The following is a 17,273-nucleotide window of genomic DNA, read 5'->3' as shown; positions in this document are numbered from 1 at the left end:
AGTTTACAAATGTTTTGTTTTCTTCTCTGAGTTATGTAACCTGCTACCTGAGCAGGGCCGCTGCCAAAGCACCGCATAACCGTGTCCATGCGGGGCCATGATCGCAGTCAAGGATACACACTGCAGATCCTCCCGGGTGGCGCAGCGCCAGCTGTGCCATCAGAGCCCCTGGGTTCGCGCCCAGGCTCTGTCGTAACCGGCCGTGACCGGGAGGTCCGTGGGGCGACGCATAATTGGCCTAGCGTCGTCCGGGTTAGGGAGGGCTTGGTTGGTAGGGATGCCCTTGTCTCATCGTGCACCAGTGACTCCTGTGGCGGGCCGGGCGCAGTGAGCGCTAACCAAGGTTGCCAGGTGCACGGTGTACCCTCCGACACATTGGTGTGGCTGGCTTCCGGGTTGGATGCGCGCTGTGTTAAGAAGCAGCTGGTTGGGTTGTGTATCGGAGGACGCATTGACTTTCAACCTTTGTCTCTCCCGAGCCCGTACGGGAGTTGTAGCGATGAGACAAGATAGTAGCTACTACAACAATTGGATACCACGAAATTGGGGAAAAAAAAAAAAGGATACACACTCCTTGTGTATCACCTGCTTGGTGGTTGAGCACTCACTAACCCTGAGTCCTGTGTGCATTGTACGAAGATGCCTAAGACCTGCCTCAAACGGACTGTTCTCCCTTACAGCCTAGGTGCAATAAGCCTAACTCTCAATCCCAACCCTCCATGGCTGAGGTTATGGATGGTTTTGAAGACCTAGCAGCTGGGAAGTGGGGAGGGGACATCTCAAGGCCCTCTAGCACCCTAAGCAATGCATCTTTTTCCAGACAAAAAATGTCTTGCAGCAACCAGGCTCAATATTGAGTGGCCTGCGCCCATAGGGTGCAAAAGGGACTGGCTCAATGGGAGGTGGACTGGCTCAATGTGAGGAGGCTCCTTTCTGACACCGTCCCAGGGAAACAACTCCTCCCAAATCAAATTTTATTTGTCACATACACATGGTTAGCAGATGTTAATGCGAGTGTAGCGAAATGCTTGTGCTTCTAGTTCCGACAATGCAGTAATAACCAACAAGTAATCTAGCTAACAATTCCAAAACTACTACCTTATAGACACAAGTGTAAGGGGATAAAGAATATGTACATAAAGATATATGAGTGAGTGATGGTACAGAGCGCCATAGGCAAGATACAGTAGATGGTATTGAGTGCAGTATATACATATGAGATGAGTATGTAAACAAAGTGTCATAGTTAAAGTGGCTAGTGATACATGTATTACATAAAGATGCAGTAGATGATCTAGAGTACAGTATATACATATCCATATGAGATGAATAATGTAGGGTATGTAAACATTATATTAGGTAGCATTGTTTAAAGTGGCTAGTGATATATTTGACATAATTTCCCATCAATTCCCATTATTAAAGTGGATGGAGTTGAGTCAGTGTGTTGGCAGCAGCCACTCAATGTTAGTGGTGGCTGTTTAACAGTCTGATGGCCTTGAGATAGAAGCTGTTTTTCAGTCTCTCGGTCCCAGCTTTAATGCACCTGTACTGACCTCGCCTTCTGGATGATAGCGGGGTGAACAGGCAGTGGCTCGGGTGGTTGTTGTCCTTGATGATCTTTATGGCCTTCCTGTGACATCGGGTGGTGTAGGTGTCCTGGAGGGCAGGTAGTTTGCCCCCGGTGATGCGTTGTGCAGACCTCACTACCCTCTGGAGAGCCTTACGGTTGTGGGCGGAGCAGTTGCCGTACCAGGCGGTGATACAGCCCGACAGGATGCTCTCGATTGTGCATCTGTAGAAGTTTGTAAGTGCTTTTGGTGACAAGCCGAATTTCTTCAGCCTCCTGAGGTTGAAGAGGCGCTGCTGCGCCTTCTTCACGATGCTGTCTGTGTGGGTGGACCAATTCAGTTTGTCTGTGATGTGTACGCCGAGGAACTTAAAACTTACTACCCTCTCCACTACTGTTCCATCAATGTGGATAGGGGGTGTTCCCTCTGCTGTTTCCTGAAGTCCACAATCATCTCCTTAGTTTTGTTGACGTTGAGTGTGAGGTTATTTTCCTGACACCACACTCCGAGGGCCCTCACCTCCTCCCTGTAGGCCGTCTCGTCGTTGTTGGTAATCAAGCCTACCACTGTTGTGTTGTCCACAAACTTGATGATTGAGTTGGAGGCGTGCGTGGCCACGCAGTCGTGGGTGAACAGGGAGTACAGGAGAGGGCTCAGAACGCACCCTTGTGGGGCCCCAGTGTTGAGGATCAGCGGGGTGGAAATGTTGTTGCCTACCCTCACCACCTGGGGCGGCCCGTCAGGAAGTCCAGTACCCAGTTGCACAGGGCGGGGTCGAGACCCAGGGTCTCGAGCTTGATGACGAGCTTGGAGGGCACTATGGTGTTAAATGCCGAGCTGTAGTCGATGAACAGCATTCTCACATAGGTATTCCTCTTGTCCAGATGGGTTAGGGCAGTGTGCAGTGTGGTTGAGATTGCATCGTCTGTGGACCTATTTGGGCGGTAAGCAAATTGGAGTGGGTCTAGGGTGTCAGGTAGGGTGGAGGTGATATGGTCCTTGACTAGTCTCTCAAAGCACGTCATGATGACGGAAGTGAGTGCTACGGGCCACTCCACAGGTGGAGGAGAGAGTCCTATTGTTAAAACTGTCCAGGTTGTTGGACAAGGAGAAAGCAGATTTCCCCGACGCTCTGATTGAGCCTAAGGAATGGTTTTGGCCGGCTGTCACTGCCATGTGGCAGAAGTGCAAACATTGAAAGAAGGAAGGCGAAACCTTCAACTTCTGCCTGCCCTGCAGATCCAGTTACCGTGGCTACCCGGTCTACCCTTCCACAAGCCATGGCTTCATGGCAGGAAAAGGGCAGCACACTGGCTCCAGCGGTAGAGAGGGGCAGCCAACAGTTCACAATATGTCCTGGTCTGTTCCCTCTCAGGTGGAGCACAGACTTTCCCCCACATCACTATGGGGGAGAAGCACATTTGTGCTCCTAAAACCCTATCCCCCGTGCAGCGGATCATTCCTATGCGTCCACTCACAGGGAATACGAAGGGAGCGCACTCAACCACCAAGTGCCCTCCTTGCCACAGCTCTCCCCTCAATCGGTCTTGCCAAGGGCACAGAGCAAAAATACAACAAAAGGGTGCCTCGCCATGAAGCCACCAGAGGGCGCTTTGTCAACACTGGTGAGCAAGAGTCATCTAACTTGTAGGCAACTTGCTGCAAGAGCAGGGAACTGCAAAATGCACAGTCCAGCCCAGGGTCTTGTCCGCAGTTAAAAGGGTTACAGACTGCAGTTCGCTATGAAGCCACCCTTTTTCAATTGAATTCTAAATTCAGTAGCAAGTGATGACTCAGCTCGCTCAACATTCTGCCTCGCTCTAATCCTCAATGCAACTGGTTCACTTCAGTCGGCCTACAAGACGCTTATTTTCACACAAGTCAGCAGACAGAAGGTTTTCTCAGGTTTGCCTTTCAGTGCTTGATAACACTTTATTTGAGTAGTCCATTTGTAGATAGTCTGTAGAGTATCTGCTACTCTTTAATTAATTAATCCTAACCTAACTTGACCCTTACCCTAACTCGTATTCTAAACCTAACTCTAACCCTAACATTAAACCTTATCCTAAACCTAAACTTAACCCTTACCCTAACCCATATTCTAAACCTGACCCTAACCCTAACTGTAACCTTAGTAAGCAGTTGCTTACCAACAGGTAGTTTGTTGATAGTTTGACCATCTGTACAGCATCTACATTATAGACTATCCGGACTATCCAAATAAAGTGTGACCAAGGGTAAAGCCAACAAATACCTCGTTGGCCCCTTTGGGCTAGCGCTAGCTCCCCGGACGTTCAGTAGGTGTGTGGAGGGGGCTCTAGCACCCCTGAATCAGAGGACTCCGAGTCTAAGCCTCCATAGACAATTTCCTCCTTTGCTGCACGACACAGGAGCAAGCAGTACAGGACATGGCTTCCCTAGGGTTCAAATTCAACCAGAATACAGAGAATAGAATACCTAGGTGTCAAGCAGGACTAAGATACGACTCTGGGGGCGTACACCAAACGCCAAGGCGGCTCTCGCTCTCTGCATCGACACAGACTAGCTGTCAAGATTATTCTGCGGAGCAGAGCGCACCTCCTTTCACTGCGTGTGACTCGACCTTCTGGAGAGAGGGAAGGTTTTCTCCACTGTAATGGTCTATTAAGCCACTATCTCTGTCTGCCATATAGGCTTTGACAACAACACAGTAGGGAGGCCTCCCCTGTTATGTCGTTTTATGAAGGGTGCATCGCTTACATCCAGTCTCCAAGCCTTCAGCACCGTCTTGGGACCTGTCTATTGTACTTGAGGTTATTTCACAGCAACCTTTCGAGCTGCTGGAAAGCGTGGATATGATATCTCTCCTTCAAAACCATTTTACTGATTGTCCTTAACGTCTGCAAAGCAAGTGAGTGAGCTGCACGCACTGTCAGTCCACCATTCGTGCCTATAGTTTGCCCCGGGGTTTTCACCAGTGGTGGAAAAAGTACTAAATAGTCATACTTGAGTACAAGTAAAGATACCTTAATTTAATAGAAAATGACTCAAGTAAAAATAAAAGTCTAAAAGTATTTGGTTTTAAATATACTTAAGTTTCAAAAGTAAATGGAATTGCTCAAATGTATTTACGTATCAAAAGTAAAATTTGAAACCATACAAATTCCTTATATTAAGCAAATCAGATGGCACAATTTTCATATTGTTTTATTGAAGGATAACCAGGGGCACACTCCAACACTCAGGCATAATTTACAAACGAAGCATTTGTGTTTAGTGAGTCCGCCAGATCAGAGGCAGTAGGAATGACCAGTGACGTTCTCTTGAAAAGTGTGAATTGGACCATTTTCCTGTCAAAATGTAATGAGTATTTTTGGGTGTCAATGAAAATGTATGGAGTAAAAAGTACAATATTTTCTATAGGAATATAGTGAAGTAAAAATTAAATTTGAGAAAATATAAAAGAATAAAGTAAAGTACAGATACCCCAAAACACGACTTAAGTAGTACTTTAAAGTATTTTTACTTAACACCACTGGTTTTCACAAGGTGACTTTGTTACCTAACCCCACCTTTATGCCTAAAGTGAGCAATACTTATAATTGCCATAGAATAGAATCAAGTATTTGAACATGAACTCAAAGTTAATTGCGTAACCCCGGTTCTCTGAGAATACGAGTGCGACATCTCACCTCATGTCCCTGCTCGCAAGAGTGCAAGGAAGAGAGACATGCTTGAGATTGGCCAGAGGGTGGGGAGAGTGGCACCTTATAAAGAGGGAGGGGCTCACCTCATTCACTACTCGACCTGTCTGCCTCCGACAGACGTTGTGTGATTGGTTCTTCGATAGTGATGCGACTATCCAGCGAATCCCATAGCGAGACATCTCCCTCATATTCACAGAAAACCGGGTTACTCTAGTAACCTTGAGTTGTCCTCATGAAGCCTCCCCGTCTGTCATGAATACACAGAACATGTGTGAGAGTACATATGTGTCTGAATGTGTAGTGAGCACTGTATTCATACCTCGATCATGGCAGTGAATGACCTGATTATATCATGGTCCTGCTGATAACTGGTCAATGTTCTGTTGTAGGAGCACAGTTCATAAAACAAGCAGACTGGGTTCTGGCGCCTAGTGTAGTCACCTTGACTTTTGATGGGCACAATGGCCTGGATGTTTGGTGTAATCCAGTTTGACATCTGATCCAGCAGCAAGTGCTAGAAAGTTGACCTGGTTTGTTTTTGTGGGCCAGATGCCAGACTGGCCACATGGAACTAACTGCTGTCCAACTCTGATAGTTCTGCTCATTTTGAGTTTTGTAACACTCTCTGGAAAGGATCATGAAATCAACCACAAAATGGCCATATTACAAATGGGTAGACAGATATTTTTGTATCTGAGTGACCCCAATCCGGAGATAAAGATAGAGGGGTCGTTCCACCGATTTGGGGCCTTATGAGAAGTGTGTATAACATGGTAAAAAAAAGGTTTGATTTCACCTAATTTTAACATTCTGACATAAAGAGCACATGTTCAACTTAATAGAAATCACATTTTCCCATCTCAACAGGTTAAAATAAGAAAGTACCTGTAAAGTGCCAAATAAAGTAACAGGGTTGACTGTAACAGGGTTAAAGATTTCATCTCAAATCAGCCTTGTGACAGGGGGAATAGAAGCATGTTTTGTGCAACAGGGAGTGGCAATTGAATGCAAGCTTCACAAAAAAATAAATGAAATTGCTAAAACATTTCTAGCCTGTCTATCTAGGTTTTCCACCACAAAACACCAGAAATAGCCAAAAAGAGCAGAAGCACCTCACCTGCTTTTACACTATGATTTGGCTATGTTCAATGTTCACTTTCAAAAAAACATTTAATTTCTTATGGCTGGGGGGCAGTATTGAGTAGCTTAGATGAATAAGGTGCCCAGAGTAAACTGCCTGCTCCTCAGTCCCAGTTGCTAATATATGCATATTATTAGTATATTTGGATAGAAAACACTCTGAAATATCTAAAACTGTTTGAATGTGGTCTGTGAGTATAACAGAACTCATATGGCAGGCAAACACCTGAGAAAAAATTCAAACAGGAAGTGGGAAATCTGAGGTTGGTCGATTTCAACTCAGCCCCTATTGAAGTTACAGCGGGATATTGGTCATCTTGCACTTCCTAAGGCTTCCACTAGATGTCAACCGTGGTTAGAAACTTGTTTGATGCTTCTACTGTGAGGCGGGGCGAATGAGAGTGGATTGAGTCAGAGGTCTGGCAGCAGTCACGCGCTGGTCACGCACATTTCACATGAGAGGTAACTCCCGTTCCTTTGCTTTTCCCAAGACAAAGGAATTCTCCGGTTGCAATATTATTGAAGATTTATGTTAAAAACATCCCAAAGATTGATTCCATGCATCGTTTGACAAGCTTCTATGGTCTGTAACAGAACTTTTTGACATTTCATCTGCAACTAGTGAACGCGCTTCGTGATGCAACAGCGGTTGCATTAAGGAGAAGTATATCTTTAATTCCATGTATAACACTTGTATTTCCTTTAACATTTATGATGTGGATCTCTGCATATTCACCAGATGTTTTTGGAACTACTGAACATAACGCGCCCAATGTGTACTTGTTATCAGTATAAAAAACACCTGTCCACAACCTCAAACAGTCACACTCCAAACTCCACTATGGCCAAGACCAAAGAGCTGTCAAAGGACACCAGAAACAAAATTGTAGACCTGCACCAGGCTGGGAAGACTGAATCTGCAATAGGTAAGCAGCTTGGTTTGAAGAAATCAACTGTGGGAGCAATTATTAGGAAATGGAAGTCTTTTATACTGATAACAAGTTCAAACAGGTGCCATCAATACAGGTAACGAGTGGAGGACAGAGGAGCCTCTTAAAGAAGAAGTTACAGGTCTGTGAGAGCCAGAAATCTTGCTTGTTTGTAGGTGACCAAATACTTACTTTCCAGCATAATTTGCAAATAAATTCATTAAAAATCCTACAATGTGATTTTCTGGATTTTTTTTCTCATTTTGTCTGTCGTAGTTGAAGTGTACCTATGATGAAAATTACAGGCCTCTCTCATCTTTTTAAGTGGGAGAACTTGCACAATTGGTGGCTGACTAAACTTTTTTGCCCCACTGTACCTGTATGCTTGAGGAATTTTAATTATGAGATGTCTGTTGTTTTGAATTTGGCGCACTGCACTTTCACTGGCTGTTCCTATTAACGGGATTTCAGCCCTAAGAATTTCTTAAGAAGGAATAATTACCACATATTAAAATGAGAGTTTAGTTTCTCACAGCAGGTTTGACTTTAAAATGGGGGACAGACGTAAATGAATCATGAATCACATTAAATAAATAATAATCTTCAGAAATAACTTTGTCAAAGCAACAAGAAAACTAGGGCTTGACAATGATGGAGAATTGGTGTGTGTGTGTGTGTGTGTTGGAAACCTAAAGATACATACTATAAATTGCGCTATAGGAATGTCCATGACATGCCAGAATCTAACCCAATATCATTTAGGTTCACTGTGCTACAAGCAGTACAGTACAGCACTTTGAAACTTTATTAACAGCACTGTTATTGACGCTATAAAACTCCCTGCACATGCCCTTTCCCCGGGGATCTGAATAGTCCTACCCTATTAAGTAATCAAGCATCAAATAGAACATATGTAACGGCTCTCCTCTTTGTCTGATGATGAGGAATAGGAATCATCGGACCAACACGCAGCGTGGTAAGTGTTCATAGTAAATGTAATTAAATAAACTGAACACTGAATGACAAAAAACAGCAAAGAGCGTGAACGACACAAAACAGTCCTGTAATGTGATGTGAAAAAACACAGGAAACAACTACCCACAAACACAGGTGGGAACAGGCTACCTAAGTATGGTTCTCAATCAGAGACAACGACTGACAGCTGCCTCTGATTGGGAACCATACCAGACCAAACACATAGAAATACAACACACAGAACAAAACAGAATGCCCACCCCAACTCACGACCCTGACCAAACCAAAATAGAGACATAAAAAAGGAACTAAGATCAGGATGTGACAACATAGCATTTCATGTTACCCATGGCCACTTGTTACATTATCTATCCATCATCACCGACTTATGCCTATTTGTTTTCCTATTTATCGCTTGTCTGTGCTCAAAATCATGTTTCAAGTTCAAGTTAATTTGCATTGTGGAGTACAACAGTATACAAATAGTATATTTCTTACAAGTTAAAAGACAGGGTGATTAGTGAGTGGGTGCCATCTTAGGGACCTCAGCACTGAGGTTCCCAGTTGTTAATCAGTGGGGCCATTCTCTGGATGCCTGGCCTGTAATGGGAGAGGAGGAGAGACACAAATACACAGAACACCAGGGAGCTACTGAGCTGATGGATTGACCAAGCAGGATCAACTTAATCAGTTTAACTCTTGTAAATACTCTAAATGACTCAATATTTCAAGTTCAGTTTAAAATTAATATTCTTAAAATGATTGTTGTGCCATTGACTCCTAAACTCTTATAACTAGCTATAACTTGTTTGGAAACTTTGTCACCAAGCAGAATCAATGAATTATACTCCATTGCACATATTCATTATGGGTACTGTTTTATGGGTACTGTAGTTAGTACCTCATGATACCCTAACAAGCCTTTATCGTTGTTTCACAGGAAAGTCTGGAGTACATCTTCCTCATTGTCTTCTCCATAGAGTGCTTTCTAAAAATAATAGCCTATGGATTTCTATTTCACGAGAATGCGTATCTGCGGAACTGTTGGAACATACTGGATTTTGTCTGCGTATCTGTGGGGTAAGTAGGGAAGAGATGAAAATGTTCTGTCATGTTCTGTCATGCTCTGTCGTGTTCTGTCATGCTCTGTCACGCTCTGTCATGCTCTGTCACGTTCTGTCACGCTCTGTCACGCTCTGTCACGCTTTGTCACGCTTTGTCACGCTCTGTCACGTTCTGTCACGCTCTCTGTCACGCTTCTGTCACGCTCTGTCTCACGCTGTCACGCTCTGTCACGTTCTGTCACGCTCTGTCACGCTCTGTCACGCTCTGTCACGCTCTGTCACGCTCTGTCACATTCTGTCACGCTCTGTCACGTTCTGTCACGTTCTGTCACGTTCTGTCACGCTCTGTCACGCACGCTCTGTCACGCTCTGTCACGTTCTGTCAAGCTCTGTCACGCTCTGTCACGCTCTGTCACACGATCTGTCACGTTTGTCACGCTGTCACGCTCTGTCACGCTCTGTCACGCTCTGTCACGTTCTGTCACGCTCACGCTGTCACGCTCTGTCACGTTCTGTCAAGCTCTGTCACGCTCTGTCACGATCTGTCACGTTTTGTCACGCACGTCTGTCACGTTCTGTCACGCTCTGTCACGCTCTGTCACGCTCTGTCACGCTCTGTCACTCTGTCACGCTCTGTCACGATCTGTCACGTTTTGTCACGCTCTGTCACGTTCTGTCACGCTCTGTCACGATCTGTCACGCTCTGTCACGTTCTGTCACGCTCTGTCACGCGCTGTCACGCTCGGTCACGCTCTGTCACGCTCTGTCACGCTCTGTCACGTTCTGTCACGCTTTGTCACTCTCTGTCACATTTTGTCACGCTCTGTCACGTTCTGTCACACTCTGTCACGTTCTGTCACGCTCTGTCACGCTCTGTCACCCTCTGTCACGCTCTGTCACGATCTGTCACGCTCTGTCACGCTCTGTCACGTTCTGTCACGATCTGTCACACTCTGTCACGCTCTGCCACGCTCTGTCACGCTCTGTCACATTCTGTGATGCTCTGTCATGATCTGTCATGTTCTGTCATGCTCTGTCATGCTATAACTCTTCTGTGACTGTATGATCTTGTTTATCTCTCTCTGTAATCCCTTTTGTCCTCCTCTATCTTTCAACCTCTCCCCTCTCCCTCTTTCAACCTCTCCCCTCTCCCTCTCCCTCTCTCCTCCCTCTCCCTCTCCCTCTCCCTCTCTCTTTTCCCTCATCCCTCTCCCTCCCTCTCCTCTCTCTTCCCTCTCTCCCTCTCTCCCTCTCCAGACTGTTTGCAGTCATCGGGGACTTCATCACCTATATCAGTGGTGTGGAGGCTCAACCAGGGGACAAGGGAGGAGGCTTCGACATGAAGGCCCTCAGGGCATTCAGGGTGCTCCGGCCCCTCAGGCTGGTCTCTGGAGTCCCCAGTAAGGACCACTGTACAATAGGAACCCTGTAGCAGTCATAAGGCCAGGAAATCAGCAGAAGGCAATTCAGGTTAAAGTGTAGAATGACAAAATAAATTGCCTCTGAATCAGGCTTAACATGTCCTATTTATATTAAATAAACCAAAACATATTTCTCACAAGTGTAGCATAGTTCGTATAAGCTCTACAAACAATATGTCTATTCCCGAGGAATTTGAACGGTAAATTTATGTGATCATATATTTCATGAATGAACAGAAATGACCAATATAACCAAACGCTAACGTTTTAGATTACTGGGAAATCATTACTGGTGATATATCTATATGGGAATTGCTAAGCATTTAAAAAACAAAGGGAAAAACAGTGAATGCGCTCAAATTGGCGGGAAGCAGATAGCTCATTTGTGATAAGAGGAGCCTAGCACTCACTTCACCACAACCATATTCTGAGAACACTTACCTTAAGCAACAATGCTAGTGTCAAATACAATATCATTTGGTTCATTGCGGTTAGTCTGCAGTTTGATCTAGTTATATTGGTCAACTACTACAGTGGTTCCCCACCAGGGGTATTAGGACCCCTGGGGGAAATTGTCCTATCTACAATGGGTACTTGAGAAGACTCATGAGACCATAAACCTACTTGTAAAATGCAAGAGGGGGTACTTTAGGGGTACTCAAGGAAGGGGAAAATTCAGGAAGGGGAAGAATCAGCTGGTGATACAGTAACTGAAAATGGTTGTCAACTACCGGACTACTAGGTCCACTGATGTTTACAATGTGTCTGCTCGTCCCCCAGGCCTGCAGGTGGTGATGAACTCCATCCTAAAATCTATGCTACCTCTGTTTCACATCTCCCTGCTGGTCTTCTTCATGGTCACCATCTACGCCATCGTGGGACTGGAGCTGTTCAAGTGCAAGATGCATAAAACCTGCTACTACACAGGCACAAGTAGGAAACACGCACACATGCACGCACACACACACACGCACGCACGCACGCACGCACACACACACACACACGCGCGTGCACACACGCACACACACCCTGCCTATATCTTCTCCCCATTGTCCTGCAGATATCATAGCCACAGTGGAGAATGAGAAGGCATCTCCATGTGCCCAGGCCGGTAATGGTCGGCGCTGCACCATCAACGGGACAGAGTGTAGGGCGGGATGGGCCGGACCCAACAACGGCATCACACACTTTGACAACCTGGGCTTCGCTATGCTCACTGTCTACCAGTGCATCACTACCCAGGGCTGGACCGACGTGCTCTACTGGGTACTGTGTTACATCACCCCTATACCTTAATGTTACTGTACTGCTTCATCCTGTTGCATTATGTACTTCACCCCAGTTGATGTAGCCCGTACTCACTCTCTCAATTCAATTTCAATTCCATTTCAGGGGCTTTATTGGCATGGGAAACATATGTTTACATTGTCACAGCAAGTGAAATAGATAATAAACAAAAGTGAAATAAGCAGTAAAAAGATGAACAGTAAACATTACACTCACAAATTTCCAAAAGACATTTCAAATGTCATATTATGTCTATAGACAGTGTTGTAATAATGTGCAAATAGTTAAAGAACAAAAGGGAAAATAAATATAAATATGGGATGTATTTACAATGGTGTTTGTTCTTCACATGTTGATATGTTCTTGTGGTAACAGGTCACACATCTTGCTGCTGTGATTGCACACTGTTGTATTTCACCCAGTAGATATGGAAGTTTATCAACAACATTTTAAAAAATGTTAAATTATTTGTGAGTCTGTGTAATCTGAGAGAAATATGTGTCTCTATTATGGTCATACATTTGGCAGGAGGTTAGGAAGTGCAGCTCAGTTTCCACCTCATTTTGTGGGCAGTGTGCACGTAGCCTGTGTTCTCATGAGAGCCAGGTCTGCCTACGGCGTCCTTTCTCAATAGCAAGGCTATGCTTACTGAGTCTGTACATAGTCAAAGCTTTCCTTCAATTTGGGTCAGTCACAGTGGTCAGGTATTCTGCCACTGTGTACTCTCTGTTTAAGGCCAAATAGCGATGTAGTTTGCTCAGTTGTTTTTGTTCATTCTTTCCAATGTGTCAAGTAAATCTTTTTTTGTTTTCTCATGATTTCGTTAAGTCTAATTGTGTTGCTGTCCTGGGGCTCTGTGGGGTGTGTTTGTGTTTGTGAACAGAGCCCCAGGACCAGCTTACTTAGGGGACTCTGCTCCAGGTTCATCTCTCTGTAGGTTGTGGTTTTGTTGTGGAAAGTTGGGGAATCGCTTCCTTTTAGGTGGTTGTAGAATTGATCCGTTCATTCTGGATTTTGATAATTAGTGGGTATCGGCCTATATCTGCTCTGCATTCATTATTTGTTTTTTTACATTGTACACAGAGGATATTTTTGCAGAATTCTGCATGCAGTCTCAATTTGGTCTCTCTCTTTCTTTCTTTCTCACTCTCTCGCTCTCTCGCTCTCGTTCTTCCTCTCTCTCTCTTTCTTTCTCCTCTCCTTCCACTCCTTCTCTCTCTCTCTCTCCCTCTCCCTCTCTCTCTCTCCCTCTCTCTCTCCTCAGGTGAATGATGCCATCGGTATGGAGTGGCCGTGGATGTACTTTCTGACACTCATCTTGGTTGGCTCCTTCTTCGTACTCAACCTGGTTCTGGGCGTGCTCAGTGGGTAAGAGGACAGACGCACACACACACACTCATCTCTCTCACTTTCATCTTTTCTCCATCTCTCTTTCCCCTCCGTCAGTGAATTCACGAAGGAGCGAGAGAAGGGTAAGGCGCGTGGAGAGTACACAGAGATGAGGGAGACCCAGCAGCTGGATGAGGATCTGAAGGGCTACATGGAGTGGATCACACAGGCCGAAGTCATGGACGCCGACGGGGAGGGACAGGGTACTTATGGCTTCCTAACCCTATCACCAACACACAATAGAATAGAGGGAGGACTACAATAGGAGTCAGCCCGTTGCAGACGTCCTGCAGGTTGGCATTTTATGTCATGAATCTTGTTCTGGTGGCAGCTCTGCAGAGCGGTCACTAGCTGGCACAGCCACAAAGTCATACATTTAAAAAAAAAAACCTGACCCTAACCTCGACCCTAACCTTAACCACACTGTTAACCCTAATGCCTCACCCTAACCTTAAATATTTTTATTTTCATGAATTTTTACAATATAGACAATTTTGACATTGCAGCTGAATTATCTAAGGGGAAATCTCTCAGTTCTGCTTCCAGTTCAAGATGAATGAAAGTCAACCTGTTGACACCAGGGTCTCTTGTCCCCAGGCCTGCTAACGCTGGAGGATGGAGAATCCGAGGCAGGGAGCCTAAAGGACATGGACACCATGCAAAAAATCATGTACTACTAGTAAGTACACACCTGCACCGGCCTCTGACCGGGACAACACTCGGGTGTTTTGATAAAACAAAAGTCTGACAGACCTCCTCCTAACATCCCACCTCTTCCTCCTCCTCTCCCTCATCTCTCACTTGCTCTGTTCAGCAAGCTGGCTCGTAAATGGAACATTTTCTTCAGGCGTAAGTGTCTTGTGTATGTGAAGTCCCGTATGTTCTACTGGTGGGTGATCCTTCTGGTGTTCCTGAACACGCTGGCCATCGCTACTGAACACCACAAGCAGTCCCAGCAACTCACCGAGTGGCAAGGTCAGGGTCTACATATCATGTCCATAGCTTCAACCCATATACACACAATCCCAGCATCTAAAAGGCTCTTGTCTACGCCATGGCTAACACACCTCTCTCTCGCTCTACCCCCCCCACACTTCTCCCTTCCCCCTCAAAGACACTGCCAACAAGGTGCTGCTGTCTCTGTTCGCCATTGAGATGTTTATGAAGATGTACGCCCTGGGTCTCCAGCAATACTTCATGTCTCTGTTCAACCGCTTCGACTGCTTCGTGGTCTCCACTGGCATTCTGGAACTCGTCCTGGTCGGCATGGACGTCATGACCGTCATGGGGATCTCTGTGCTGCGCTGCATTCGACTACTCAGGCTGCTCAAAGTAACCAAGTAAGACTTTACATTAGGCTGCATTAGGCTTTCGGGTGTGTCAGTGGTGGACTCCATTAAAAGCCTGCACACACCACAGTTCTCCAGGTCCAGGATTTGGTGTTGGTCCAATTAATTGATGGGTTTATTGATTCATTAATTGATTGTATCTTACATCCCCAACCCCTTGTAGCTTCATAGGAAGTGCATAGCACTTACTCTGGGTGTGTGTGTGTGTGTGTGCGTGTGTGTGTGTGTGTGTGTGCGTGTGCGTGTGTGTGTGCGTGTGTGTGTGCTTCAGGTACTGGACGTCTCTCAGTAATCTGGTGGTGTCCCTGCTGAACTCAACCCCCTCCATCGCCTGCCTGCTCCTCCTCCTCTTCCTCTTCATCGTCATCTTCTCTCTGCTGGGCATGCAGGTGTTCGGGGGGAAGTTCAACTTCCCCAATGCGCCCAAACCCCGCAGCACCTTTGACAGCTTCCCCCAAGCTCTCATCAGTGTCTTCCAGGTGGGCAAGGAAATACCGTTTTTCTTTCAGAATTTTTAACAGATTTATCACACTAACAAGATGAAGGACGATATGGACATCTGAAGGAGAATATGTACACGTATGACAGGAAAATGTTGGACATCAGCCCTTGCTTTTTGTTTCATTCGCTGTGGAAAAGCAGGCCGATCACAGCCGATGACTGTGTTCCTTCCCTGCCTCTCGCTCTCTGTCAGATCCTGACGGGGGAGGATTGGAACTCTGTGATGTATGATGGCATCATGGCGCATGGCGGTCCCACCATGCCCGGGATCCTCGTCAGCATCTACTTCATCATCCTCTTCGTCTGCGGAAACTGTATCCTCTCTGTGTGTGTGTGTGTGTGCGTGTGTGCGTGTGTGCGTGTGTGCGTGTATGTGCGTGCGTGTGTGTGTGTGTGTGTGTGTGTGTGTGCGTGTGTGTGCGTGTGTGCGTGTGTGTGTGCTGCCCAACTACTCTCCCAGACAGAAATTAGACTTAAATTCTGTCCTTGGGTACATTAATGTCTCTCTTCCATTTCCTACCGTAATGAACTTTGACCCCTAGCACAAATCAAATCAAATCAAATCAAATCAAATTTTATTTGTCACATTTTAGCAGATGTTAATGCTGTACCTTGTGCTTCTAGTTCCGACAATGCAGTAATAACTAATTAACTAACAATTCCAAAAAAAACTAGGACATCTTAGGACTTATCCTGCTGAATGTGTTCCTGGCCATCGCTGTGGACAACCTGGCGGAGGCTGAGAGTCTGACCATGGCCCAGAAGGAGAAGTCTGAGGAGAAGAAACGCAAGAAGCTGCTCAGGGCTAACATGCCTGACAAGGCCACAGAGGAGAAAGCCCTCCTGGCCAAGAAGCTTGCAGCGGAGAGAGCCAAAATAGAGGGCATCCCTACCACAGCCAAGGTCAGATATTTCCAGTAGCGGTGCAGGGGTAAAATTATAGAAGAAGCCAAGCCAGTAAAAAAAGTAATATTGTGATAATTGCGTTGTTTGCTCTATAACCCATTCGTTCATACGCCACCGTGGTATACAATAACACCATGACAACAGTCACACAGTGGCGGAATAAATTAGACTACACATACGTTTGTTTCATCACAACACTGGAGAGCAACATCTGTCCAGTGAAGTCCACAAAGCAACTATTGCATGAAACAAACAGCTATATCACCTGCAGCATGATCAAGCAAGGTAATGTTTTCGACAGTTTACTACAGTTTACTAAACAACGACTGGTTTAGAACCAATTTTTAGGGCCTTCCTCTGACACCGCCTGGTGTAGAGGTCCTGGATGGCAGGCAGCTTAGCCCCAGTGATGTACTGGGCCGTACGCACTACCCTCTGTAGTGCCTTGCGGTCAGAGGCCGAGCAATTGCCGTACCAGGCAGTGATGCAACTAGTCAGGATGCTCTCGATGTTGCAGCTGAAGAACCTTTTGAGGATCTTAGGACCCATGCCAAATCTTTTTAGTTTCCTGAGGGGGAATAGGCTTTGTCGTGCCCTCTTCACGACTGTCTTGGTGTGCTTGAACCATTCTAGTTTGTTGATGTGGACACCGAGGAACTTGAAGCTCTCAACTTGCTCCACTACAGCCTCATCGATGAGAATGGGGGCATGCTCGCTCCTCCTTTTCCTGTAGTCCACAATCATCTCCTTAGTCTTGGTTACGTTGAGGGATAGGTTGTTATTCTGGCACCACACAGCCAGGTCTCTGACTTCCTCCCTGTAGGCTGCCTCGCCATTGTCTGTGATCAGGCCTACCACTGTTGTGTTGTATGCACACTTAATGATGGTGTTGGAGTCATGCCTGGCCATGCAGTCGTGGGTGAACATGGAGTACAGGAGGGGACTGAGCACGCACCCCTGGGGAGCTCCAGTGTTGAGGATCAGCGTGGCAGATGTGTTGCTACCTACCCTCACCACCTGGGGGCGGCCCGTCAGGAAGTCCAGGATCCAGTTAC

The 17,273-nt window shown here is 45.9% G+C and overlaps 1 pseudogene; it reads left to right on the top strand.

Annotated features, from left to right (window-relative positions):
* Positions 1-17,273, top strand: part of LOC112244815 — a 35,106-nt pseudogene that overhangs the window by 3,942 nt on the left and 13,891 nt on the right.

The sequence above is a fragment of the Oncorhynchus tshawytscha genome, linkage group LG02, assembly GCF_018296145.1.
Source record: "Oncorhynchus tshawytscha isolate Ot180627B linkage group LG02, Otsh_v2.0, whole genome shotgun sequence".
Classification (NCBI taxonomy): Eukaryota; Metazoa; Chordata; class Actinopteri; order Salmoniformes; family Salmonidae; genus Oncorhynchus; species Oncorhynchus tshawytscha.
The sequence above is the reverse complement of the archived record's forward strand: the minus strand, read 5'-3'. Positions and strand labels throughout refer to the sequence as shown.